The sequence below is a fragment of the Lactuca virosa genome, chromosome 2 (genome assembly GCF_052849685.1).
Source record: "Lactuca virosa cultivar CGN04683 chromosome 2, Lactuca_virosa_CGN04683_v6, whole genome shotgun sequence".
Lineage (NCBI taxonomy): Eukaryota > Viridiplantae > Streptophyta > Magnoliopsida > Asterales > Asteraceae > Lactuca > Lactuca virosa.
This window is the reverse complement of record NC_136427.1, coordinates 157,955,347-157,977,681: the sequence shown is the minus strand read 5'-3', so window position 1 is coordinate 157,977,681 and position 22,335 is coordinate 157,955,347. Positions and strand designations below refer to the sequence as shown.

General features: G+C 36.7%; 1 non-coding gene across 1 annotated transcript; it reads left to right on the top strand.

Annotated features, from left to right (window-relative positions):
• Positions 1-21,877: 21,877 nt before the first annotated feature.
• On the top strand, positions 21,878-21,984 carry LOC145162010 (small nucleolar RNA R71). The gene has a single exon (XR_013738865.1). It is a non-coding gene; the product is annotated as a small nucleolar RNA R71 (small nucleolar RNA).
• The last annotated feature ends 351 nt before the right edge of the window (positions 21,985-22,335 follow it).

Sequence of the window (22,335 nt, the reverse complement as noted above, 5' to 3'; positions counted from 1 at the left end):
GCAAAGGGGGAGATTGTTGGATCTTATTGTGTTGCGTCATGGGCTTGTGTTTTGTATCTGGATCCATCCGTGATTATCTAGTAGGGTTAGACTATATATAGTGCATGCATGTATGCATTAGTAAATGTTCGTGATTATCATTATTATTGTTTTGTAACCCTAAGCACCTCTACAGTCGAAGTTCTTAATCGAGCTCTTCTGAGGTGTTAAAGCATTAATCAGACGACATCTTCAAAGCCATTCTTATGTTCGTAATTACGTCCTTAATTGTTTGCCTGCATAGAATCTATCGATCCTAATAGAACTTTGTTCTAACATGTTTTAATGGAGTCCATAACTTGTCCTCAAGTTATGGATAACCAAAAGTCACTTTGTATTAATTCCATTAAAAGAACACATAAGTTACAAAAATGAAGAGTCTTCATTTTTAATAACTCATAAGTTATGAATTGAAAAGGTTTTGTAAAGTTACAAAACTTGCCCTCAACTTTTGGAATATGTAAAGTCATCTAGTAAACTTTAGTTCCAACCCCTAGAATTTTAAAAGTTAAAATTCAACCCTTATACTTTATAATATTATAAGTTAATAATATATATATATATATATATATATATATATATATGTGTGTGTGTGTGTGTGTGTATAAGATCAAAGTCGTTTTACCGTTAGTAGGCCTCATTCACGAAGCCGGTCTATAAGGGGGGGGTATAAGGTTCTTGCCTATAAAATGGTAGCTTAATGGGTGTCCACTCTCACCCACCGCTTCCTTGACTGGTGGAGGGTCGTTAGCCGAATGGGTAGGACAATGACTTAAAATTCTCATTAATAGTATAATGATTATTATAAAGTAACTAAATGTTTTATAAATTCTCAATCTTAGTTAGTTTAGGAAAATGTGAATAAGGTGCTAACCCATGAAATTACACTTTGCACTTTGATTAAGTCGTTAGTGGAGCGTGTGTGGTTAACCGGCACACTAACTTGGACTTAACAAGGTAAGCAAAGGGTGACTTAAGGTTTTTCATAGGTTGGTGGAGCACGTGTGGTTAACCGGCACATCGATTAAGTGAAAAACATTAAGGGTACCAAGTAATTTGCATGGTTACTTCACACCTTGTTTTGTGATCCTCGATATCCCAGTCACAAAACATGAAGGGCACACTCGAGATTGAAACATGCCATTGAAAAGTCCAATGAATCTCAAAAGAATCTAGGAGTTTCTAAAAACCAAATAAAACCTAATAATTTATATATTTCGTTTTCATAGTGGAAATTGGTGAATCATCATTCACCTACCTTTCGAATATGTTTTTGCTTCGATTAGGACATCCCTCTTCTAAGTTATAATATATTGTGATTGGATCCTAGCCTTAATATTACATTTGGGTGTTTTATTAAGGACTATCTTTATATCTAAACTAAACTTGTCTTTTCTTCTTTTCAGATGTCTTCCAACAATGCTACTTCTGGCTCAAACCCTACCGGCTCCTTCTCTCTCATGAACCTTTGTGGCAGAGTCATATTTGATGGATCCAACTTTACAGATTGGATCCGGAACATCAGGATGGTCACTCAGTATGAGAATAAAGAATATGTTCTCGACAAGGAGCTTAAGGTACCCGAGCCGACTGCTACTCCTAAGGAGTTTGCTGAATATGAGGCACATGAAAGAGATGCTACCAAAGTGGCATGCATCATGATGGCCACTATGACAGCCGAGCTCCAAAAGTCTTATGAGGGCTACTATCCTTTTGAGATGCACCAGGATTTGATGGACCGCTACCATCAGAGTGCTCGTCAAGAGCAATATGAAATCATCTCCTCCATGATAACAACCCGAATTAAATATGGTGAACCCATCATGGGCCACATGCAGAAAATGCAAAGGTATGTGGACCGTTTGATGAAGCTGAATGTGAACTACCCAGAGGAGTTAGCAATAGATATCATTTTGCACTCCTTACCATCGTGTTATGATCAATTCCGCATGACATACCACATGAACAAGGAAGAAGTCACCCTCAGAAAACTTCAAGGACTCTTGAAGACCGCCGAAAGTTGTCTTAAAGGTAAGTCGGTTGTTACCACTCCTACTCCTACTCCAAACTCCGCACCTGTCCTGGCAATCGGGAAAGGTAGAGGGAAAAAAAGAAATAACCCTTCGAAGGGTACTAAGGGTAAGACCCTTGATGGCTCCTCTTCAAGCGGAACCAAGAAAAGTTTCGTCACCCCTTCTTCTGATGCAAAATAGGCTGAATGCTTCTATTGCCATGAAAAGGCGCACTGGAAGCGGAACTGCCCAAAGTACCAGCAAGATTTGAAGGATGGGAAAGTGAAACACAACCATGCAGGTATTTCCACTATATTATCTAATAAATCACCCTATTCTAACTCTTGGGTCCTTGATACCGACTGTGGTATTCATATTTGTTCTGATTTACAGGGACTAAGAAGAAGTGAGAATGTGGAGCATGGAAAGATAAACTTGATCATGGGGAATAGGAAACTTTCACCTGTCACCAAGATTGGAGTTTATACTTTGTTGCTAAGTAGTGGGTTTACTTTATATTTGAATAAATGTTGTTATTCGCCTGAAATGGCAAGAAATGTTATTTCCTTTCATGCTTTGTACAAACAAGGGTTTACCTTTTCTTTTGATAATGAAGTTGGTGGAATAAATGCTTTCTTTAATAATGTGTTTTATTTTAAAGCATTACCTTGTGATGGTGTGTATGAAGCTGTGTCTGTTGTAGATAATTTAGGAAATAATGTGTTGTGTATTGATTCTACTAATGATAATAACTTGGATAAAGCATCATTATGGCATTGTCGTCTTGGACATGTAAGCAAGAAACGCATAGGCCAACTCCAAAAGGATGGAGTCCTGGAGTCATTTGACCTAAAGTCAGATGATAGTTGTGAATCATGTTTACTTGGAAAAATGACAAAGTCACCCTTCACTGGTTCTTGTGTTAGGGGTGAGGGTTTTTTGGATCTAGTACACACAGATGTGTGTGGACCCTTCCAAACTATCACAAGGGATGCTAATCGTTATTATGTGACTTTTACAGATGATTATAGTAAATATGGATATGTCTACTTAATCAAGCATATGTCATAGACTTTCGATAGGTTTAAAGAGTTTAAACAGGAAGTAGAGAATCAATTGGGCAGGAACATTAAGATGCTTCGATCCGATCGAGGTGGTGAGTATCTTAGTACAGAGTTCATCGACTATCTTAGGGAATGTCGGATTGTCTCACAATTGACATCTCCCAGGACACCACAGTTGAATGGTGTAGCTGAGAGGCGTAATCAAACCTTGTTGGACATGGTTTGTTCCATGATGAGTCGAGCTTTGCTACCAATCTCATTTGAGGGTATGCCTCAGAGACTGCCGCCCATATCCTTAATCTGGTCCCTACAAAGAAGGTTGCCAAAACACCTCACGAGATGTGGACTGGAAAAGTTCCTACTTTAGCCCATATCAAGAATTGGGGTTGCAAAGCTTTCGTGAGACACGAGACTCACGATAAGCACGAACCTCGCATTGAGAGGTATATTTTCATCGGCTACCCACAAAAATCCTTTGGTTACCTCTTCTACAAACCTAGTGAGAATGTGGTCTTTGTAGCAAGGAGGGGTGTCTTTCGAGAGAGAGAGTTCATAAGCCAAGGAAACAGTGGGAGGAAAATTAACCTTGAAGAAATTCAAGAGTTAAGTGGTGAAGGAACCTCAAACCCTAGCAGTCAACTTGAGGAGGAACTCCTGTTGATCCAATTGACAAGTTTGTACCTCTGAGGCGTTCCACAAGGGTTAGGAATGCACCTGAGCACTACTATGGTTTCCATATTACTGCGGAAGGTGAGACACTTATCAGTGATGAGACACTGATAAGTCTGGATGAACCTAACAGTTATGCGGAAGCCATGGCAGGCCCCGAGTCTGTTAAATGGAAAGAGGCAATGGACAGCGAGATACAGTCCATGTATGACAATCAAGTTTGGAACTTGGTTGACAATGTACCAGGTCGTAAGACAGCTGGGTGCAAATGGATCTTCAAGAAGAAGACCGACATGGATGGTAATGTACACACTTATAAGGCGTGACTGGTTGCGAAGGGCTTTTCTCAAACTTCAGGAGTTGATTATGATGAGACCTTTTCACCAGTTGCCAAGATTAAGTCTATTAGGGTATTGTTAGCCATTGTTGCATTTCATGACTATGAAATATGGCAAATGGATGTCAAAACCGATTTCCTTAATGGAAAGTTGGCTGGGGATGTTTACATGAGTGAGCCTGAAGGTTTTGTCAGTACAGAGAACCCTAATAGAGTGTGTAAGCTTGAGAAATCCATCTATGGATTGAAACAAGCACCTCGTAGATGGAATCTTTGCTTTGATGAGAAAGTCAAAGAGTTTGGCTTTTCAAGGAGTGAAGATGAATCTTGTGTATATGTCAAGGCTAGTGGGAGTATAGTTAGCTTTTTGGTATTGTATGTGGATGACATACTACTCATAGGAAATGACATCCCAACCTTGCAGGAAGTGAAGTCCTGGCTTGGGAAGTTTTTCGCTATGAAAGACCTAGGAGAAGCTGCCTATATTCTAGGGATAAGGAAAGCGAGAGACCGGAGTAAAAGACTAATTGGACTTAGTCAGAGTACCTACTTAGATAAAGTGTTGAAGAGGTTCAACATGCAAGATACCAAGAAAGGAGAGTTACCTATCCAGTGTAACGCCAGATTGAGTAAGACTCAGAGCCCGAGTACCGAGGCTGAGATAGCAGAAATGAGTCGAGTACCTTATGCTTCCGCTGTAGGCTCGATCATGTATGCTATGACTTGTACTCGCCCTGATGTGGCCTTTGCATTGAGCATGGTCAACAGATATCAGGGGAAACCTGTCAAGGCTCACTGGGATGCGGTTAAGAACATTCTCAAGTACCTGCGGAGGACTAAGGACTGGGTCCTTACCCTTGGTGGGAGTGATGACTTGAGAGTTGTAGGGTATAGTGATGCTAGCTTCCAGACTGATAGGGATAATTTCCGCTCTCAGTCGGGCTGGGTCTTTACCTTAAACAGAGGAGCAATTTCTTGGAAAAGTTCCAAGCAGGAGACAGTGGCTGATTCAACTTGCGAATCAGAGTATATAGCGGCAAGCGAGGCAGCAAAGGAGGCAATATGGCTGAAGAACTTCATTGGAGACCTTGGAGTAGTACCAGCTATAAAGGAGCCTATGTAAATTTTCTGTGATAGTGAAAGTGAAGTTGCCTTAGCCAAGGAACCAAGGGATCACGGGAGATCCAGACACATTGACAAAAAATACCATCTCATCAGACATCAAATAGAAAAGGACTCCTCATGGAAAAGAGGGTATCATCGGATGAGAACCCAGCAGATCCCCTCACGAAGGGACTGAGTAGGGCTAAGCATCTCCAGCACGCAAGGAGCATAGGGCTGAAGGATGATTTAGTTTTAGTAGTTAGATAGTTTTGAAATTTGTAAAGTGTAATTGACATTTGATGATGAATAAAAGTTGTGTTTATTTATGAGTAAAGTGTTGCTATCTTTTGTCAATCGTTTACTATTATTTCTTTTGCATGTTTTGACTTCCAGAATATTTATGTTGTTTTTTACATATTATTCAAATTATCCATAGCCGGTCATATGTTGGAAGTAGATATGAATTAAGACTATCATGAGTTGGTTGTAGAGGTCTAAGATGTTGAACATGCCCTCAACACTCATGAGTACTCATAAGTTCTGAGTATTGGATTCAACCCACGCTCGCTGGTATCACTTCATGGAATTTATCTCGAGTGATCGCGAGACGGTAATATCATATAAGTCTTCAATCCTAGAGATATGACTTGTTGTCTATGAGTTGATTATGCATTGATCGTGCGAAAACGTGTTGGTAACTCGATGTTATAAAACGTGCCTTTGTGTGTGATTTAACAAGTAGTAGAAGAAGCATATGAGTCGAAGTTTATCTGTTCCTTCTTGGATTAGAAGCGATATCTGGGCCCCTCGATGATTTTGTTTTGACGTATGTACCGGGCCCGGTCAAAACTAAATTGATGTGTTCAACTAAGTTCTATGTCAAACAAATCGGAAATCGGGAAACAAACTGCAGGACAATAAGCATGACATTGATCCATGTATTTGTCCGGCTGATATCTAGAACAGAGGATTATATGATCACTTATCTTAAATGGCGTATCATCATCTTCTCAGTTCCGAGAGACCTTAAAAAGAGCTACGATTGCTGATCGGTTCCTGAAGTCATACTTGCAGTTATAGTTATTAGACTTATCCAAGTGGGAGACTATTGGATAAGGTGTGTAAGTCCATAACTATTTCTGGTATGTACTTGACCCGACCCGGCATGGTCCATTTGGGTTGCATGGCATCATGCAATTGGATAGACAAAAATGAGAGAAATAACACTTATGGTTTATTAATATATTATAAGTTCTAATATATTAATAATATTATTTAATTAGTATTGATCAAGAATTAATCTAGAATTAATTAAGTGATCAAAAAGGAGACTAATTAAATATATGGGTTGATTGTGTAAATCATCCATACTTGTATAGTGGGCTAGATGCTCCATGGATTATCTAGTTGGGCTAAGGTCCATAGGATGCTCCATGGGAGTTACAAACCCATGGGTCATGGAAATGAAGAGTCACGTTACATTAGGGTTTACATGGTGTAACCCTAATGCAACATACTATATAAGCATACCTATAGCAACGAAAAACGGCTACACTAGGGAGACAAGAGGGCAAGCCGAATTAGATGTGTTCTACATTCTCTCAAAGTTTATTCCAAGAGCATTTGGTGTTGTGTGAAACATTTGAGGCATCACACTTGGGGTGCTAGGCTCTCAAGGTATTCAAGGATTCAAATCAACTACAAGGTATGTAATTCTAGCCATCTTTTATGATTAAAGTTCCCCATGTATGTTAGATAGGATTATGAACCTTGGAAAAAGTATTTTGCATGTATTTTAGACAAACATAGATCCAAGGTTTTCTAGGGTTGCGTGTACACTTAGGAGTGTTAGAATGCTCAAAACCCATCAATTTTATCTTTTAAACCCTGCCCTCTAAAACCTTTACAAATTAAGTTTGAAATTTACAAAATAGATCCTTGCTTGACAATTTCTTTTCAATTTAAGTCTAATGAGCAAACTTCAGCCATGTTAACATTTTTAGTCCCTCCCCCTCTCATTCTTTTCGACTTAAGTTCCAATAATTACCAGGAAGCCCCTGACTTCATAAATATTTATAATCTGAGTCCGAAACTTACACTTTTGACCCTCGACTTCTAAAATGATCAATTAGCTCTTCGAGATCGTCCTTTTATATTTAATTATTTATTTTAGGGCTACTATTCGTTCATTAATTAATTAATTTATCTAATAAATAAACGAGGTGTTACAAGTCTCCCCCACTTAATTTAGATTTCGTCCTCGAAATCATTCCTTACCATTCCTTCCTCGCCCAACCACTCTAGTAGCATGGTCACCAACCTGGGCACACCGTATCCTTCCCAGGGTAGCCATGACCAATCCTCGTAAAGACCTAAAATCCGCAGGTGAACGAATTCCTCGCAGCAAGATCACCTGCATTCTGTCCGAAATATGCTGTCTCAAGATGGTCAGAATCCCTGACAGACCACTCATACTGAATCTTTATCGTTGAACCTAGTCCGCTTATCTCTCAACTGACTACTCAACTTTTGATAGCCTGAGGCTCCCACTAGAAAACTAAATCACACACCCAATCATCCCTGCAGGTCGTTAGTATAACGCAACCAATTTGTTATTTCGTTCGTACTTGCAACCTAAAACACAGATACTAATACTACCCCAACACTGAATCTGCCTGAAACAACATGCTGCTACATGGCTGTTTTTCCAAAACTATTGAGATCTTCCTGGTCTCAATTCATCCGTCGGTCATCTGAATTACCGGGTTCCAGGCCGGTCGCTGAGCTAAAAGGGCTCCCACATAGTCGTCTCACACGACTTCTAAACGAAATCCTTCTCTAGATCTAGTTGCCACTAGTTATCATGTCACTGTGGCTCTAAAAACCTCAAGGAATTTCAAGTGGGTTGTTCAGGAATGAAGCCACATGTTGTTATTGAAGATCATATAAAGTTAAGGGCATTCACATTTTCAGTTCAAGATTCAGCATGCGAATGGTTGTATGAGCTCCCATCAAATGTAATAAATATTATACTAAATTGCAATTAATATGTTTTTTCATTCCTTATTTCAAAATTTTAGTTTAAAAAATAATTATTATTTACATTTTAATATTTTATTTTCTTTAATCGATATGTTTAATACACGAGTTTTACACCTAGTTTTCTAATATAAGAAGAGTAAGAAAATTTTCTAGATGTATTATCTTTAGGGTATACAAAATTTGATTCTTTTATTGGCTATTTTTCAAGGAAAATATTTCTTAAATTATTGTCAAGATTATCCCAATTTATAGGTTCCTAAATATCGTAAAGATAGAATAAATTATTTGTTATCATCATTCATGGCATTTTCATTCTCATTCTATATTCCAACAACTAGCATTTACATTTTCTTATGTGTGATATTATCATCCTCAAGATTTGACGTTTTCGTGTAGGTATTATTGGCTTAATTTGTCCGTTTTTCAGAAAAATCCATTATTTCAAAAACCTATTAATAAATCATTTTTGAGATTCTAGTAATTGTTTAGTTTTTAGTTTTTAGTTTTTTTTTTCAAACAAAAGTTTTCTAGAAAGCATTATAAGCATTTAGGCTGGAGAGAGTGGTGTCACACTCTTTTATTTTACCACATTGTCATGTAGGCGCCAGATCACATTTTACCACAAAAGTGTGGTTTCTTGCCACACCCAAGGAGTGGTGCAACACTTGTTTTTTTCAATAAATAAAAACTTTAGTTTTAATTAAAAACATAATATTTCATTAAATAAAAATTAAACTCATTAATTAAAAATAAAGCTCACATTAAAAAAATTCCTAAAAACTTTTAAAAAAAATCCTACAACCCATTTGTTTCATCACTTGAACAAATATAAACCCTAAAAATTCAATACTTATCCTCTTTTGTTCAATATTCTAGGAATAATACAAATTAAAAAAACCAAAAACAACTTAAAAAAAATTAAAACGGCACGCTACTGGCATTAAACAATATCAATAGCATTAAACTAAGAGAAATTAATTATCCTGCTACCTTTTGTTCCTACAAATCCTTCTACCCATTTAAATAATGACACGTGTCATATTACTATCCTAAAATTTCTTTAAATTTCATTAAATGAACATTAAATATTACACATGTCACCATTTAATTGGGTAGGATGATATGCAGGAAAAAAGGTAGGAGGATATTTAATTTCTCTTAAACTAATGATCATTAACATTACTATCACAATACCATTAATGAGCTGATGAAAAGCTTTGCAAGCACAGTCACATTAAAGTAGCATGATTTGTCCAAATGTCTGGTTAGGGTTTTTTGTACTAGCATTTTCTTTTGGACATACTATATTATATCGCAATGACCAAAATATCAATTCACAAAGTTATATTAGCAGAGTTAACAGACGATTTTGAATTGAATACTTGAAACTTATTAAAAAACACCAATTTGTATACATATATAATCAATAGTAGTGCAAATTTCACATTTACTCTGCTGTCAAACTGTGAAAATAACAAATAAAAAATCATTGTACATCGCAATAACTCTAGATGATGAGCAATACATGAGCAATATAGGAATTGAAATAAGTAAAAGAAATGTAGAACAATAATTAAACCTTTCGAGCAAATTAGATGTTAAGTTACAGGCTACCTTTTTATGGATCGTCAGTGGAGTCTGAGCCTTCCTAATCAGTGGCACATGCGATGGTATGACAGTAGAGACGTAGTAAAAACTGAAAAGCTTCGGTAGGATTTTCGGGGAAACATCTCCTTCCCAAATGAGAGTTTTCAGAGTGACTATAAACTAATTAAAGCAAACCTTGATAAACATCGAGCTCAAAAAATTTCCCACCAACAATAAATTACACCTAAAATCGAAAAATCGAGAAACAGAGAGTGTAGAAATAGACCTTTGAGCAAGTGATACCTTTTTCCGTGGGCGACTAGGTTGGAGTGCGAAAAAGTTGAAGTGGAGAACCGATGAAACATGGAACTGAAAGAGAGTACATAGATGAGCAAGCAAATTTGTTTTTCAGTTTCAAAACATATACCGAAGTAGGGTTGCAATTTAGGAAATCAATCGGTTTTAAGGTATATGGGGAAAATGTAGATTGGGTATAGCGGGAATGAAAATTTGGGTGTAAATCTAGCGGCAATGAAATTAAAACTTCAAGGGGAACAAAAACTTACGTACTTAGGGGTAACATAAAACCCGATTGAGTTATAAAAACATGTTTTATAAAATAAAATTCAAAAACGATTCGGTTTATGTCAAATAGAACATGGATTTCTATAATACCGGGTTATATATAATGGATCGTATTATCAATTTTGTAGTAGTGTCCCATATGCGGTTATTTCAAAATTCAACTTAACTAGGCATTCTACATGGCGTAGTCTACTTCCGACAGTTCAAACAAAAATCTTCTTAAGTTATATAAGATATAGATCTAAGTTGGACGATCGAGTTGATATGAAATTTTAACTACTTGATCAATAAATAAATTGTTAAAATATTGGCCAAAGTTATAAAAATGCAACTAGAGAATCAAAACATTATTATTGGTTATTGATGAAAAATAATTCAAAAGCCTAACTAATATAAGAACATAAGGCGTGTCGGATAAAACTAGGTATTTGGTAGCTGTAAGCTGAAACTTGTAGCTTTTATTTGTGTAAAATAGTCGAACAACATAGTTGTTAACTTTTAAAAATATAAATTATACATAAAAAGTAAAAGCTAGAAGTTTTGAAACCTAAAAGTGAGCTACTTGAAGTAAGTTTTTAATTATGAGTTTTTCTAATCAAAAACTAAAAATTTCTACTACAAAATTTTATTTAATTTTTTTCGTTTTATCTAGTTTTTTGTTAAAAAAAATAAAACCTAATACTAAAAGCTCTCAAAATCTCTATGTTTGCAACATATCCAAAACTAGGGGCAGACAGCATAATAACCGAACAACATAACCATAATCAAATTAACCGATATAACTGAGCCACTAAAACCGAACCATTAGTGAAAATGGTGGTGTGGTTTTTTATTTCATTAACCGAATGTTAATGGTTCGGTTTTGTTTTATGGAGAAAAAGTTATAAAAAAAACTTCAAAAAATTGTCTTTCATTACGGTCAACTAAGGGTTAATATTTGACAAAATTTTCAATGTTAACTTGTTTGATTTTAGACTTTATAATATTTTATGTGTATAAAAACTTAACAATAATTTATTATTATTAGTATTTAATATTGGTGTCATTTTAAGCGAATTGACGGTTATTTTTTAATGGTAGAATTTATTATATATTTTTTGATAAATTAGGTTACTAAGATAATTGAACATGATAGAAATTAAAATTTGAAGAAAGAAGGATGAAATGTAAAACAAAAGATAGAATAAGGAGATATACTGAAAATTGCAATGCAATTCAACGATCAATATGGATAATTTAGAAGCGGTCCATAGTTTAGACGGAGTCTATCTTTGCATATTATATTATATGGGTAGTTCTTTTTTTGATCCACCTTAATATTTTTTGATCCACCTTAATGAAAGATTGGACCTTGAATTATTTCCCTAGTGAATACTCTTAATTTAGTGGTTCACATATTGACTATCTATAGGTGGTACAACTCGAGGAATAAAAATAGCAAATTTCCTACTTTTTTTTCAAACGTTTGACCAAATATGAGATTATGAGTAACGTGATTGGGACTATTCTTTACTCGGATAAGTATTAATATTTTTTGTGAAATCTGCAGTCGTAAAACATATAATATTTCATGTTACTTGGCCATGTAAATATTACATAATACTTTCAGCTGAAGCCAAAAAATTGAATTTTTCCATGATAGAACTATAAAATGTTTTGATATTTCCAATTTATTTTGACCAACAAATACGATAAGCTAAATATATGAGAGTCAGATATGGACCAACATATAAAAAGAAGAAAGTCGAGATATGACCATTACAGTCAGTTAATGCATTTCGGTTAATTCATTAGTTGGTTCAATATAATCAATGATTCGGTTTCGACTTTTATCACACCCCTAATCTTGTTGAGCGAGCCACAACTGCATTTAATGTCGATTTCTATACTCTTTATTTTCTTTGTTACATCCAGTCATTTTATGTAATGTGAATTTGTAAACCAGAGCCAATGCTACATATTTAGTTTTTAGATTAATATATTTGGTTGCTGCAATATAACAAATTAAATTCAATTTCCTAAAAACAGAACCCATTCATTAAGAATAGCTAGTCTTCATTACACTTAAAATCATGTTTGTAGCTGCGCTGTGCCTGTTGGAAATTATAGCGGTAATCTTGCAAGTTGACAAGTTTTTTCTATCCCATATTGGTGGGGGAAGATATGACAACAAAATATTCTATCATTTCGTAGATATGGCAGTAGAATATTCTACAATTTCGTAGATATGCCAACATAATATTATGGCACTTCGTAGATATGACAACAGAATATTCTACCACGTCGTAGATATGGCAACAAAATATTCTGGAAGGGTTAGAAAATGGCTAGTTTGGAGAGTAAGTCGTTGCCCTAGGGTTTCCAAGGGCCGGCCCATATAGACCCCCTTTTCTGCCTTCTAGGGTTTCAATGACTATAAATGCAGCTCCCTAGAAGCCGTATTAGAGACTTACGAAATTTGAAGCTCTTTTCCTCTCTCTGCGATTTTCTTCCAGTTTTCGAGTATTCACTTTGCGTTTATCATTTTCCAGTGTTGTTGGAAAATCGATAGATCTTCATTAAATCCTGGGGTTTTACACTGGTACTTACATCAAATAGAAGCGAAGTAAAAACCTTTAAGGACATGAGTTTGATCCGCGCAGTTATTCCAAAATCAAGATCAATCGTCAACAAGTCGGTTTGACATTATTGTATTGCTTTTAATTTCGTCCAACAACATGACACTCTCCTTCTACCTTTCTTATAATCAGATCTAATCGAGAAGGATTAATATGGTTTGTGGACGAAACTCGGTAATCGTATTAATTATAATTGGATCTATTAATCGCAACGAATCGACATATAATTCTCAATATTATTTGTCGGTTTCCTTGCATGTCTATTGGTTTGATTTAAACCAATCTTAAAGGTTTTTATACTATTTGTGTTTATAAATCAACAGACTAATGGACACCCAAATCCCAACTGCTAGTCTCCACTACATGAACCAAGAGTTTGCCAAGCTTGATCGATTCGATGGTCAGAACTACACCTGTTGGGCTAACAAGGTCAAGTTCGTGCTTCATATTCTGAAGCTTTCCTATGTTTTGGACCCAAAACTGGCCCCAATTTTTGTTGATCCAATTCTCGAGGTGGAGAAAACTGTGGATCCAACGATCATCTCTGATCTGGAAAAGAAAAGGGCTCTACGTAGAGATTCTAAGGAATTGTGTATGGGTCACATCAAGGACTCACTGTCTGATCGTCTCTATGATCTTTACGCGCTGGTCAAAGATTCGAGAGAGCTATAGAGTACTTTGGAACTCAAGTACAAGGCACATGAAGAAGGTACCAACAAGTACCTAGTGTCAAAGTATCTAGAGTTTCAAATGGCTGATGACAAACCTATCATGGGGCAAGTGCATGAACTCCATGTCCTGGTCAACAAGCTGAACGTGCTCTCCATATCGATACCAGAACTTTTTCAGGTTGGTTCGATCATCGCAAAACTGCCACCTTCGTGGAAAGACTTCTCTAAGAGAATGATACACAAATCTAAGGACTACTCCTTGGATGATCTGATGAAACACCTTTGCATTGAGGAAGAAACTCGCATCAGGGACAAGCCTGGTAAAGTTGGATCGAGTGTACACCATGTATCAGTTGGGGGTTTTGTTCATAAAACCAATTTTGGGGGGCAAAACAAAAGGAAATTAGGACCCAAGAAACAAAGCTTCAAGAAACCAAGTCATCAGAATCCTAACTCAAAGCCAAAGAGGGCCGAACCTTGCCACGTCCGCGGAGAGATTGGGCTTTATGCGAGAGAATGCAAATATCGCAAATCAGGACCGGTTGCACATGTAGTTGAGCAAGTGATTGATATGGTGGCAAGTGTGAACCTTGGATATATTTTCATGATCTCTTCGCTTACCCGAGCAATCTGTGCTCAAGGATGGTTCGTAGACACTGTAGCAAGTGTGCATGTTTATGGGTAACAAGATAGATTCCGCACTTACCTTCTAATACTGATGTCTGCAGATTATACCTACTAGTTTTAAATTTATATCCTAACTAACTTAACTAACTAAATTGCACCTAGGCAGTGTACCTAGTCAAATTATAGAATAGTTTAGGTAAGTCGGGTGTCGATCACAGGGAACAGTTTTAACTAATTAATTTACCTACTATTAAATTAACCTAATTTTCTAGCAAAGTAGTTGGTTTTATCTAATTTTGCTAGTTTAGATGAACTTAATTTATCAACAACTATCAGTTTAACAAAACACTTCCGTTAGTTCAAATCCACTTTCCCTCAATGGTTTATATATTAATTATGACAAAGCCTGTTGGTTACCAATTAAAATATTATGAGCAATTCAATTCCAAATTTACTAATATGCAATTAATTCATGTAGATCTATGTATGTTCACACATAAGTTAACACAGAATCAATTATTAGATATGATTGGATCTATGTAAGATTGAGTTGACAAACACAATTATGTTCATAATATGAGTTCTCTAGCACATACAAATTCAATAGTTCAATTACTTATCTAAGATTGGTTCAATCTTAGATCTAATAATTTAATGTTCACTGAATTACTAGGTATTCAAATTCATGCAGATTAATGGTCACTAACTACACAGAATAAGAAGTTGAAGCAATCTAATATCAAATCAAGCATGCTAGGTATAATCAATCGAACACAAGACATTAACCAACAAGCAAGGTATAAATTAATGGAATAAAACCATGAGTTCCAACTTCATCTAACTAACAGAAGCAGCTAGATTTAGCTACTCATTCTAACAAATAAGCTAACACAATCCATAATCAAAGACATGTTAATGTACCAAACTATAAAGTAGATTATGAACTTCTTCCTCGTTATTAAGAACAATTTCCAGGCTTTCTTTCCTCTGAAATTCGACTTCTGATTCCTCTCTCAGGCCAGCTAACCTCCCAAAAACGTAAGAATCAAGATCTATTTATAGTTTTCGAATTATCCACACTCACGTCGTGAGAAAGTATGTCTCACGTCGTGAGTTCAGTAGCTATCCGCGTTTGCCAAGGATTCTTCTACGCGATGCTTATCTTCTGGAATGTCCCAACTCACGTCGTGAGCCTTTAATACTCACGTCGTGAGAGCGTGTTTTTGCTGGATTTTTATTCTTTCATGTATTCATCCTCCAAAGTTCCATTCCTTGACACTTCTAGTCCCTTTTCTTCAAAATGTCTTCTATTTGGCTGCAAGATACAATTTAACATTATAATTATCATTATTCCATGCAAATATCCAAAATATTAATTAAAATGTACTTAAATATTGCCTAAAAGTATGTATAAATATGGCAATATCAAAATACCCCACACTTATTCTTTCTTGCCCTCAAGCAAATCTAATTATTTTAAATTCAAACCATTATCACTAACATCACATAGAACAATCCATTTCAAGCTCATCCATTACACCAAGACCTCAATGCGCATATTTGTGTCTAAAATCCTAACAACTTCCCCAATCCTAAATACTCACAATCTTTATGAACCTTTACCCCTTAGCTTATACGACATTTATTTCTGCAACCCTCCGAATCAATCCTCAGAAATCCTTCTTAACCTCAAGGTATTTTTGGTTAAGCTACCCAAGCATACATAATCCAGAAATTACAACTTTTGATACCATAATAGAGATTTTTGGAATTCTTCACTTCTTTGATATTTGATCTTGGATTTCTTTGAATTCATCACCTTTTTTTTTTGATTTTTGGTATTTTCAACTTTTTGACTCTTCAGAATTTTTGATCTTTGAATTTCATACGTTATAGCTCCAAAATTCTTTACAACTTTTTGGTAATTTCTCTCTCTTTTTTTACATGTATATCTCACTTTTTTCACTCAAAAACCTACATGCTTAAGCAGGGGCGCTTAACTTCAACCCTTATTGGTTAAAGGCATTAGTCTAAGTGCAATGACTACATAAGCTTTCCTGGATAGATTTCAGGTTTGGGCTGCAAAACTTATTATGCCATATAAACTACCAGATTACCTTTCATATCTCATGGCTTTTCACTAAGAATGGGAAGCCACAAATATACTATAACATGTATTGGCTCAATTAAACATTTGAGCTCTCATTGGATCATCCCACACAACACTAGCAACTTAAGTTCAAACTATTACTAGATTTAATTTTTAGATTATTATTGCAAATCTATTAAAAAATTTAAAACTTATTAATTTTTCTAGCAGTTTACTTTTTCGACCCCCTACCCCACACTTATTTCATACAATGCCCTCATTTTATGCATGAAATAATTTAAAAGCAATAAAAAGGGAGAAAAAGGAACAGAATCACCTGGGATAGTAGTGGCGTGATCGAACTCCAAATGTGTGGATAAGCTATGCATCTTGAATACGTACTCTTCTAATAAGGAACTTGGATCTTGAACACGCGAGATATGCAAATATGCCGACAAAAATATAGAATCGAAACTTCAATCTTCAACAAATGTGGTGCAAATCTCCAAATCGTAAAGAAAAATGTGGGAAAGCATACGCCGCACTGTATGGTTGAGAAAAATGATCCATAATTAGCTTCATGATAATTCCAAGAAGAATTGTGGTGACCCATGGAATAATATGTATCAATGATCTTATATTTTTGTGAAAAATACTGATTCACGACGTGACACAGGAAAACTCACGACGTGAGGTCGCGATTACGCATATTCTGGAAACCATTGAAAAATTGACTTATGACGTGAATAGTAAGAGTTCACGACGTGAGAACTGGGTAGACAGAAAACCATTCTGCCAATTCTTATGTTTAATGTGTGCATTTCAACCCAATGTCTTAATACATTGATACTCTTCTGAATTTACTATTGTTGACTGTTTCTCTAACTCTATCTTCTCTCTTGACTCACCCCACACTTATTTTAAATTGTGGGTCTCGACTCTCGACTTTAAAATCTCGTCCAAACATGTACGCACTCATATCTCGACATTCCTTTCCCGCGATTCCTATCAAATCTGAAAATAATACCAAAGGAAGTAAAAAGAAACATAATAACTTCAAGATTTTTACAATCCAAAACACACCAAAAACAAACAAACAAAATAAATAAAAGCAACTAAAATAAAATAAATCAATCATCATCCTCATCTTCGTGCGCTGCGTTCGTTTCGATCTCGTCTCCTCTTGGTGTTCATAACTCTTCCCACGTAGGAATATAAGGGCATTGAGATGGCACGGTGGAGGGTCTCACCACATTCATATGAGAGAACATGGCTTCAAGAATTTGGGTGTTATAAGTCACACCACAGTGTAGATTATCCAAATAAGACCCATCCGAATTTGGAACAGGTCGGTAGGTATGCCTCCCTCATATTGTTGTGTGGCTTGCTGCACCCTTCCCATGTCTCCCGGGGCTCTCACATTCCGTCTCCTAGGCCTTGGTTGTTGCTCGGGCTCCTCGTTTGGTTGTTCATCACCCTCATCATCACTATTTACTATACCCCAATGTGACCCATAATTGGCCACAACCCTCATGGTCTCAAGGTAACCCATAGAAAACTCAGTCCCTGCCTTACAAGTAAGCGTCCTTATTATAGCGGGGATGATCACACCATAAGATTTGGACAGTCGTGTGATAAAATGACCACCACATATTGGGCTCTCGGGTCGGGAACTCACTGCATATTCTGCCAAGTAACGAGCCAAGAAGTAGGGGATATTGCAACACACCCTCGGCTGTAGAATGGTCCATAAGAAAAATAAATTAAACTTCACCTTGTCTCCATGTCTTTTGTGGTAGATGGAAAATGTGATCATCCTGTGAATTAAACGGTGGATAGGTGATTTAATATTACTTTCCGGTGACACACAGGAGTTGAAAACACCAAAAACAATATGGGTCCAAAATTCGTGTCTCGACATTCCTCCGGAATAAGTTCGGACAGCCTTCCGTAAGAACATAGTAAACTCGGGGGTCATGGCCTCATGGGCCTCATATAAACCCATCCTCCATGAAAATTCTATCAAGCTGCACTCCCTATATTCCCCACCCAAACGAAAGACCAATGCTTGTGGGAAGTTAGGGTCTTGGACATTCTCGTGAAACACCACGGTGGAAAAGAACTCAATACACAGCTCTTTGTATACTTTTTCTTGGATGGCGAATAAATTACTCCATCCCTTGCATGTAAACGAATATCCGTTTCCCATAAAGGTTTTTGTAAGAAATGGGTTTAGCCTTTCAACAAGTCCAACTTCCCGAAGTTTTTGCCAATTGATCGTTGGAGCCACTGCAAATTCTCTGTTATGTAACCAATCCAATGCATTGTTGTATCGGGTGAGCACGTCCCTAGATATATTTTTTGGAAACACGTAAAACGGGTGCAAGTTAGCAACCCCGCCTTGGTCATCGTGAACCTCACGTCTAGGTGGCATTTTTCTGCAAGAACAAATAAACAACAAAAACAAAATAAATATTCCAACATATCAGGCATTTAACAGATTCAGTTCTACTGGAGTCCAGGATTCACGTCGTGTGTCTTTCGGACTCACGTCATGAGTTCGTCTATGACAGAAATCGGACCAAAAGACTTGTTGGGGTTTACTCCTATATCGATTCTAGGCACAATGAAGTAACATGCAGTGAATGAATCATATATTTAGGGAAAATAATTCGAAATTCACAAATAATATAAACCCTAGCCCTTAAATCAACAAATTAATCAAAGTTAACTACTAAAAGTTGGAGTCATTTACCATTGTGTGAAGATTACGTAAGCACAAGTGTAGATTGTGGTTGATTAAGGCCGAAATCAGAGTGGGGGGGAACCAAAGAACAAGCTTCACTTCATGAGTTTGATAAAAGTGTTTTGGTCAAAGTGGTTCTGATTTTTTGAAGTTGTGGTCCCGTGTTCTTTTAAAATTCACATCATGAGCTTTATGGCTCACGTTGTGAGTTTGTGTGGGCTGTCATGGTTGGGTCATTTAATTAATCAGTAATGAGCTAATAGTCTTATTGGGCTAAAATATCCTATACCATATGTCATTATTGGACTCACATCGTGAGCGATATATGCTCATGTCGTGAGTTCTGTCTGATCGAAAAAAAATAAACTTAATTAGCACTCCCATTTTATTCTAAAAGCCTAATTTATTTACCACTTAATTCAGGAACCCCCATACTTAATTTTTACCATTAATAATATTATCAGATGATTCGATGATCAATTTTCCCAAAAACTAAAAATTCAAAAACTAAACTAAAGGCGAAAAGAAAATTCAAACCGAGCTCGGGTTGCCTCCCGAGAAGCGCTTCTTTTTCTTGGAGTCATGAGCCGGACTCCGTGCCACCTCACTTTGAATTATCCGAAGTGTCCATCACCAATGGAATCTTTTGCTCCTTCCATCGTCTTTTATATGCTTGAACTCGTCGGATATACGCTTTTTTCGAGTTTTCCTTTTTAGCTTTTACCTCATCTATATTGATCTTGCATTTAGTCCCTTTATTTTCTTGCAATTTATTGTCTACTTTTTCCTCATCCTTCAGCTCTACAGGAACCATCTTTTCCTCCACAGCCAAGCTCTTTTCTTCGGAAGTAACCTCGTCCTCGGCACTCAATAATTCGTCACTTTCCTTACTTACCCAAGAAGTTGGATTTGTGTAGGCAATTACTTCGATTAAAAATGGAATGTATGCTCTCGGTTTTGTACGTTTGACTTGTTAAATTGTCTTTAGTTCTTTTTCCTTTAGCTTCTCCAATTCTTCAAGTTCATCTTCTTCATCGATATTGAAAACTTCACCTTGAACATCATTCCTTTATAAACCATCTTCTATTCCAAAAGTTGCTTCTTCATCTCCAAATCTCAAGGTTAGCATGGACTCGCGAATATCAACCAAGGCTCTAGCAGTATTTAGTAAAGGGCGACCAAAAATAATTGGAAGATCGACATCTTCTTTAATGTCCATAACCACAAAATCAATTGGTAAAACGAATTTCCCAATTTTTACTAAGATGACTTTTACAATGCCCCTGAGTTATGTCACTGAACGGTTTTCCATGTGTATGGTCATTCTTGTAGCCTTCAACATCATAATATTGAGCTTTTTATACAATGAGAAAGGCATCAAATTTATGTTAGCCCCAGAATCGGCTAAAGCATAGGTCTTCAAATTGTTCCCAAATTCACACAGAAGAGTGAGGCGTGCAGGATCTCCCATCTTCTTAGGTAATTCTCCCAATACAACTTTTGAAATTTGCTCACTAAGAATAACCTTGGAATTTTTCGTCAATTGCTGACGAGTATCTATCAAGTCTTGTAGGAACTTTGCATATTCGGGAATTTTAGACAACGACTCAATAAAATGAGTATTTATTGGAATACCCTTTACTTGCTTTTTAAACTCCAAATGCTCCCGTTCCAATGGATGAATATTAGCTCGGGACAGAAACGGTAAAGGAGGACGATAAGCCAGAACATTTGTTGAATTTTTTTGTTCAGACTGGGCCCACGTCGTGAGCTTTAAAGGCTCACGTTGTGAGTTCGGGTGTTCAGCAACATTTTTGTCTTCAAGCTTTATCTTCTTCGGCTTTGGTTTTGACTGATTTGGCTCCACTTCTAATGCTTGTAGGAACTCAAAAATTGCCTCTTCTTCAGTCTCAATCATCATGACATGAGATTGAGTCTTTTTATCGGGGAATTGTGAAGATAATTTTTTGTTCACTAAAGTTGTTAGTTGACCAAGTTGAGCTTCGAGATTGTGGATTGATGCTTGATGATTTCTTAATAGGGCTTGCTGGTCAATCATCATTGCTTGTTGTTCTTTCATCATTATTCTTTGATCTTTTAGTGCTGCATTAGTATCATCATGCCTTTCCTATGAAGCTTCCATAAAACGAACTAGCATGTTCTCCAAGTCAACTTTCTTCTCAGCTGGTGGTTGCTCTTTTTGGTAGAAGCCTCGGCCAGTCTGCCTATATTTTTCTTCCGTTTTCTTCTTGTAGTCATCATATGGAAGCCACTCCTTCTTTGGTTTTCTCCAGTCTTCATCAAATTTATCCCCACTAGAGTAGCAAACTTGAGCTCTTCTGTTCCCATTATCATCTAAGTGGCAGTCTTTGGTCAAGTGTGGACCATTGCACCTTTCACATCCAACTCTAATTGCATGGATTGACTGGTCCATCTTTGTCATTCTCATATCCATGGTATCAAGCATAGCTAATACAGCAGCCATGTCTTCATAATTTGCACCCGCAATGCCTTTTGCTCCTTCATTTCTTGGATTGTGGTACTCTCGAGAATGCTTTGCGAATTCTTCAACCATCTCCTTGACTTCGCCCAAATTTTTCTTAGTTAGTGGTCCTTGAGAATCAAGGAGTTGTCTTGTCATGACATTGACCCCATCATAAAATATGGACACTTCTTGTTGAATGTTAAGGTCATGTTGACGACAATTTCTTAATAACCCTTTATAGCGTTCCCATGCCTCATAAAGTGACTCCCCTGGTTGTGGCTTAAAATTGGCTATCCCCTTCTTGAGTTTAGCTATCTTCGATGGTGGGCAGAATTGTTCCAAAAATTGCTCGCGCATCTGGGCCCAACTAGTGATTGCACTAGGTGGAAGTGCTTTTAACCAATCTTTTGCAGCTCCCTTAAAAGTGACGGGAAGCATCCTTAACAAGACTGTGTCTCTAGTGACATTCGGGACATTGAAATAGTATGCAATGTCATTGACCTCATCTAGATACTTAAAATCATCCTCATGATCCTTTCCATAAAATGGTATATCTTTAAGGAGACTTCGGCTTGTCTGCTTTCTTCTTGGTCTTTCGTTTCTTTAGAGCAGTAGGGGCTGCTTTTTCAGACTCTCGCTTCTTGGGAGTAGAAACTTTTG